The sequence below is a fragment of the Castanea sativa genome, chromosome 11 (assembly GCF_040712315.1).
Source record: "Castanea sativa cultivar Marrone di Chiusa Pesio chromosome 11, ASM4071231v1".
NCBI classification, from domain to species: Eukaryota; Viridiplantae; Streptophyta; class Magnoliopsida; order Fagales; family Fagaceae; genus Castanea; species Castanea sativa.
In genome coordinates, this window is record NC_134023.1 from 62,805,108 (window position 1) to 62,811,256 (window position 6,149).

A 6,149-nucleotide genomic window follows, 5' to 3' on the forward strand; every position below is an offset into this window, starting at 1 on the left:
ATGTGTACGCATGAATACAAGCTATGCATGCAAGAACAAGTCTGTGTGCGCAAGCCTAAACATGCACACACAAGAATGAACACAGAAGGTTGTTCTTCAACATTCCCAAGCTTTTCTCAACCAAAATTCAACCTAAACTTGTTCCTACTCTTCCTAGAGTGTCAGGTTTTCATCTAAACCTATCCCATAGCAAAACCCAAGCATTTACAGGCCTAAAAACATTTTAAAATGGAAGATCAAAGGAAAAACTAAAAAATGAGAAAAGTTTGAAAAACTTATTGATTTGGCCCTTGCACCCTCTGAAAGGTGTTGTTGTGGTCTGTAGAGTAAGGGAGGAGACATTGTTAGCCGTACTGCTCCGTTCCAGCAGGTGAGATGGAAGGCATCAGTGGAGAGGATGTAGGAACTCTTCTTAGACTTGGGTGCCATTGAAGAAGATGAGAGAGTTTGAGAGAGAAGTAGAGATTGAAGAAGAAGCTGAGCACCAAATTGTGAGGGAATAAGAGAGAGGCAGAAGGCTTTTGTATAGGGATTTAGAGAATATGAAGAGATGAAGGAAGATGAAGAGAATGAAAAAAACAAAAAACAAAAAAGAAATAGTTGGTAGCCATTGGAGAAAAAATGAAGAGGTGGGAACATACCTGGTGGCTAAACTACATGCAGTTTAGGCCTCCCCGCTGAACTACGTGTAGTTTAGCAAAAACAAAAAATCCAATATACCTATGGAGGCTATAAATGCAAAGGAAAATTTAAAAAATGCACCCAAAAGTGACAGAAATGCCCTCAGTAGGCAAAGAACACAAAGACCCTAAAAGAGCATCCCACTGGATCGAATCCCTCAAAAGAATATCCCTAGTGGATTAAAAGTATAAAAAATATCTCTCAATAGATTAGAAAACATCATGATTTAAGATCATTAGCCAAGTCCCTAATTGAATCTCGAAATCACAAGACGACTCACTTGTGGGTCCAAAACACAGAGGCAACCCCTTCGAGAGTTGTAAAACAAAATTTCCCTCATAAAGTTTGGTAAAACCCCCTCGAGGGTAGAGTCAACATCAACCTCCAATAAGTCACAAGAAAGAAGAAGACACCATCAAAAAATCTCCAATAAGCTACCCCATCCCTAGTGGGCCATACACCATCAAGACTCCATGGTGGGTCAGAATCATCACCAAAACACTTCTTAATAGACTTTTACTCCCTAGCGAGTCCTCCAGCATCCCTAGTCTAAGGAATAGTCAGAAAGTTAGAATATAGAATTTGTGCACATGTCCTATGGGAATTCAACATGCATGCATGAAACCCTATACAAATCAGAAAGGTAGAACATAGAATTCGTGCACATATCTTATGAGAATTGAACATGCAGGCACAAAACCCTATACAAATCAAAAAGATACAACACAGAACTTATGCACATATTCTATGGGAATTGAAAATGTAGGCACAGGCCACACACTGGTCAAGCGAAGTTGGAATACAAAAAATTATGCACATATCCTCTGGGAATTGAACATGCAGGCACTTTGTACAGAACTTGTTCACATATCCCAAGGGAATTAAATATGCAGGCACAATGGAAGAGGTAAAGATGGAGATAGAGACCAAGGACACCTCGAGGCAAGAGCCTCACCAAAACAGGTAGAGATGGAGAGAGAAGACAAGTACCACCCGGAAAAGTTTAAGGAAAGAGCCTCAGATGGACAACGCGTGCACACACACACACACACACACATATATATATATATATATATATCCTTTTAAGCTTATAAGATAACCCTTGTTTGTTTGTTTGAGCTCGTAAGGGCACCTTTGTTTGTTTTTTTTCCTTTTTAGTGACTCTAGGATAGTGAGTCATTCATCTTTTGCTTGCAATTGACAAAACATGTTCTGGGATAGTGAACGTGTCCTTGCTCATTTTATGAGCATCAAAGGTGGGAATTTGAACATATGAATCCCAAGCAACTTCTCTAAGTTGCACCCCACCCCATGTATGCATGATGTGTGTTGTGTGTGTGGGTTGTGCTCGAGCCATACGTACAAAAAAAAAATGTTTTGACTCTTATTCTTTTGATTCCGTTATTAAAGCTCATGAATTGAAAGAGGGGCATTTGTAGATATTGCATTTTGTAACCCTTCCGACTTGGGCCCCCATTTCCCAACAATGCTTATTAGGCCCTAACCTAACCTTGGGTTTTAAAATTTCAGCATCATTAGGGAACAAGAGCTCGAGTCATAAGGGGTACAAAATACAGTGTCTACAAATGGTATCAAAGTTTAGGTTATGATCTTGCAGAACTCTATACTAGGATTTGATTTGGAATAAAGTTTGCTGGTGTGCTATCGCAGGCAACAAAAAATAAAACATATACTTCTAAAAATATATGTAGTTGTGCGAGTAAGAATCGTTCCCACAGAGAGTATCTGCTACGTGAACAAGGAGTGGGGGGGGGGGGTTAAGTCTAATGAAAATAATTTTAAGAAAAAAAATTAAAGAACAATTCAAATTAAAATATCAAAATCAATCAAAAGAACAAACCTTGGTCTAAGTCACCATCCACCACCAAATTTTACAACTAATCATCGATGCAAGTATATATCAATTCACACCTTGAATATTCATTGTTGGAACTATTTTCCTATCTCTGCTTAGTTGCAGTTAATTAGAAAACAAGAGATCTAATTAACCCTAACTATTAAACAACCCAAGACAAGTGCTAAAGGTTGAATTTAGTAGCAGCCTTAAGAATTAGAGAGATCAATGAAACTAAACAACACAAGCACATTGTATTTAATTTAGTCGAGTGTTCTTCCTAAGATCTAATAATTTCTGACGTAGCAAATCATTAAATCTTGGTTGCTTCACAAATTAGAGGGATCAAACAATTACGGATTTGATATCTAACCTAGCAGTAGATTGCAACGAATAAAAAACTAGTAGGCCTCCTAGTAATTAAATGAGACAATCATAAAAATAGGCACAGAAGAACATCTGATATTCAAAGCATAAATTGAACAGTAAAAACAAATTAGGTCTCATAGTTTTATTGATTTCGAGGCTTCTGTTTCCTTTGACCAAGTATAAAAGTTTAGCCAAGCCAGGTCATGATGAAGACTCGAAGGAGAAAAAGAAGAGGGGAGAGAGAGAGAGGCATGTGTGAAGTCTGATTTTTCCTCCCCCTCTTCTACACGTTATTTCCCCCTTTCGCAAGCCTACAAAATCTCCTAAAAATATTCTAAATAATAATATCTAAATCTGACTAATTAAGGAAAAATATTAAAAATAAAACAAAGTCCTAATATAACAAGGAAAGTGGTGTTTTTCAGCTGAAATTTTCGTGCATCGGATCTGGAAACTTCCAAAAATAAACCACATCAAATTCCTGTATTAGAATTGCTGGCTAAGGAAGGTTCCAGAACATCATCAGTGCAGGTGCAGCAACTTCAAGCCCGATTTCGACGTTGATGCGGCTCATATCTCTCAAAACTCAAAACATGAATGTTGTAGATATTTGTCTTGGAGTTCCATAGCATCTTGAATCATCTCAATCAGATCTCGGATGAAAGAGTTATGCCCATATTATGAAGCAATGTCAAAGCTGTCCAAAATCGCCCAATTAACTTCGTTTTGCACTTAACGCCTCCATTTGCATCCTAAATAAAAATATAAGAATAATGAGTACATTTAGGCACCAAATGAGTGTAGAAGACTAAAAATTAAGGGAGAAAAATATGACAATTTGCATTCTCATCAAATTCCCTCACACTTAACTTTTTCTCGTCCTGGGGCAAAACTCAAATTCACTTTCCCATAAACGCCAAGGTGGCAATGCCATCAGCAAAGAACAACCAAGCTCTTCAAAACTCATTACATATCATGAACAAACATTCTTAAATAACTTACAATTACTTAGTAAGAATTTTCACTCGAGATAGAGTAAACTAATTATGTAGAGCCTCAAGGAAATAAACACTCGACTCTCATGTGTTTGAAGGGTATGTGTTTTGTTCAAATTCATTCCAATGGAAATGATCTACCATAGGCTTGCATATCTTCTGATTCTCCACCACTGGGATCACATGCATAACACGAATCCTAAAGACTTTTCATGGTTTGTAATGGGGTTTAGGATCAAGGCGGAAAATATTTGGGAATGTAGCTCAAAAGCCATCAAAACTAGTGGAGCAAAAATGAATCAACTCAAGCTTGAATATATAAGAAATGTAAAAGCAATCACTCCATTTAGCGGCTTCAACCTTTGTATATATCACGTATAAACAGACCCCTTTCTTGGAATTTTAGGAGGAATTATGAACATGGACAGTTTGTAATATTAAAAGCAATTTCTTCAGTCACACTCTTTTTTTTTTTCTTTTTTTTTTTTTTTTTTTTCAGAATTACATCAACAATGGAACTCATAAATTGAGAATGAAGACATGTTCCATTTCACCAGTCATAGCCGTACCACAAATCTAGACACCCAACACTTATTTCTTGCACACCCATACTTATCATAATGATGAACAATGCTCCACTAGCTCTACGGCTTTGGTAAAGGCATTGTTTTTTAGGTTAAAGCTTGTAACGTGGATTCACAATAAAAGAAAAAAACAATAAAGCTCGAAGGGGTTCAACAAAGGGAAAAATTAATTACAAGGTTGGCTATTTGGCTTATGTAGCTTATAACAAAGAGGGCCTTAATCATGTTCATGCATGCATGTGTCAATATGACCTCAAAGAGAATCAAGGCAAGTTATAGAGAAACAAAGCTATGGAAGAATATCTCACATGAAAGAATAATGAGACTGATATGGATGTGTTAGTCTAAAGGCTCAAAATCTCACCAGCTTTTGTCTACTAAATTGAGTCACTACCATTCTCAAGGAAAATAACTAGACCAATTAATTCTAAGCTGGAAGATCACTTATTCAATCATGTTATGAATTTTTCAAGCTTAATTAAATCTTGCTCGTGACATACACAACAAAAAATCTTTGAAAACCACAAAAACAAAAAGCAATTTTTTTTTCAAAAATACGAAATTAAAACACAACCTAAATCCCCTCCGCTACACTTAAAACTTACATTGTCCCCAATGTAAGGTGAAATGCGAATAAAAGGAAAAAATAACCAAAATATAAATGTGAAAATAAAAAGAAGAAAAAGAACGAACTCTCTTAGGTTGCCTCCCAAGCAGCGCCTTTGTTTATTGTCATTGGCTCGACTCAATGCTTCCTTCTTCAATCAGTATAAATTGGATCCTCAAGGTCCAATTTTTCCACATTCTCTACTTGTAAACCTTCATAGAAAGGCTTATATCTAGGGCCATTCACCTTGAACACTTTGAAAGTTGCTAAACTTGGAATTTCAACTGCACCATGGGGAAAACATTAGTAACAACAAAAGGTCCAATCCAATGAGAACGCAACTTACCTGGAAACAAACGAAGCTGTGAATGGTATAGAAGGAATTTTGACCAACTTTAAACAACTTCCTAGAGATCATCTTGTCATGAAAAACCTTCGTCTTTTCCTTGTAAATCCTTGCACTCTCATAGGCATCATTGCAAATTTCCTCTAACTATTGTATTGCAACTTCCTGTGTTCTCCACTTTCATCCATCTTCATGTTGAAACTCTTGACAGCTCAATAAGCCTTGTGTTCTAACTCAACTGGAAGGTGGCATGGTTTCCCAAACACCAACCAATAAGGTGACATACCAATAGGCGTTTTATATGTTGTCCTATACGCCCACAAGGCATCATCCAAGCACAAACTTCAATATTTTCTACTTGGATTGACCATCTTTTCAAGGATGGACTTGATCTCTCGATTTGACACTTCTACTTGTCCACTAGTTTGCAGATGATAGGCAGTTGACACCTTTGGGGTCACATGGTACTTTCTCAACAAAGTCTCCACAGTTCGATTGCAAAAGTGAGTGCCTCGATTACTTATTAAAGCTCTTGGAATTCCAAACTTGGAGAATATGTTAGACTTGATAAAATCTATAACAACTTTAGAATCATTATTCATGGTAGCTTTAGCTTCCACCCATTTCGAGACATAATCCACAGCAAGCAAATATAAACATAACCGAAAGATACAGGAAGCGGTCCCATGAAATCGATGCCCCAAACATCAAA

The 6,149-nt window shown here is 36.9% G+C and overlaps 1 pseudogene; it reads right to left on the bottom strand.

Annotated features, from left to right (window-relative positions):
* Window positions 1-5,357: 5,357 nt before the first annotated feature.
* LOC142616901 (uncharacterized) overlaps window positions 5,358-6,149 on the bottom strand; it is a 6,083-nt pseudogene continuing 5,291 nt past the window's right edge.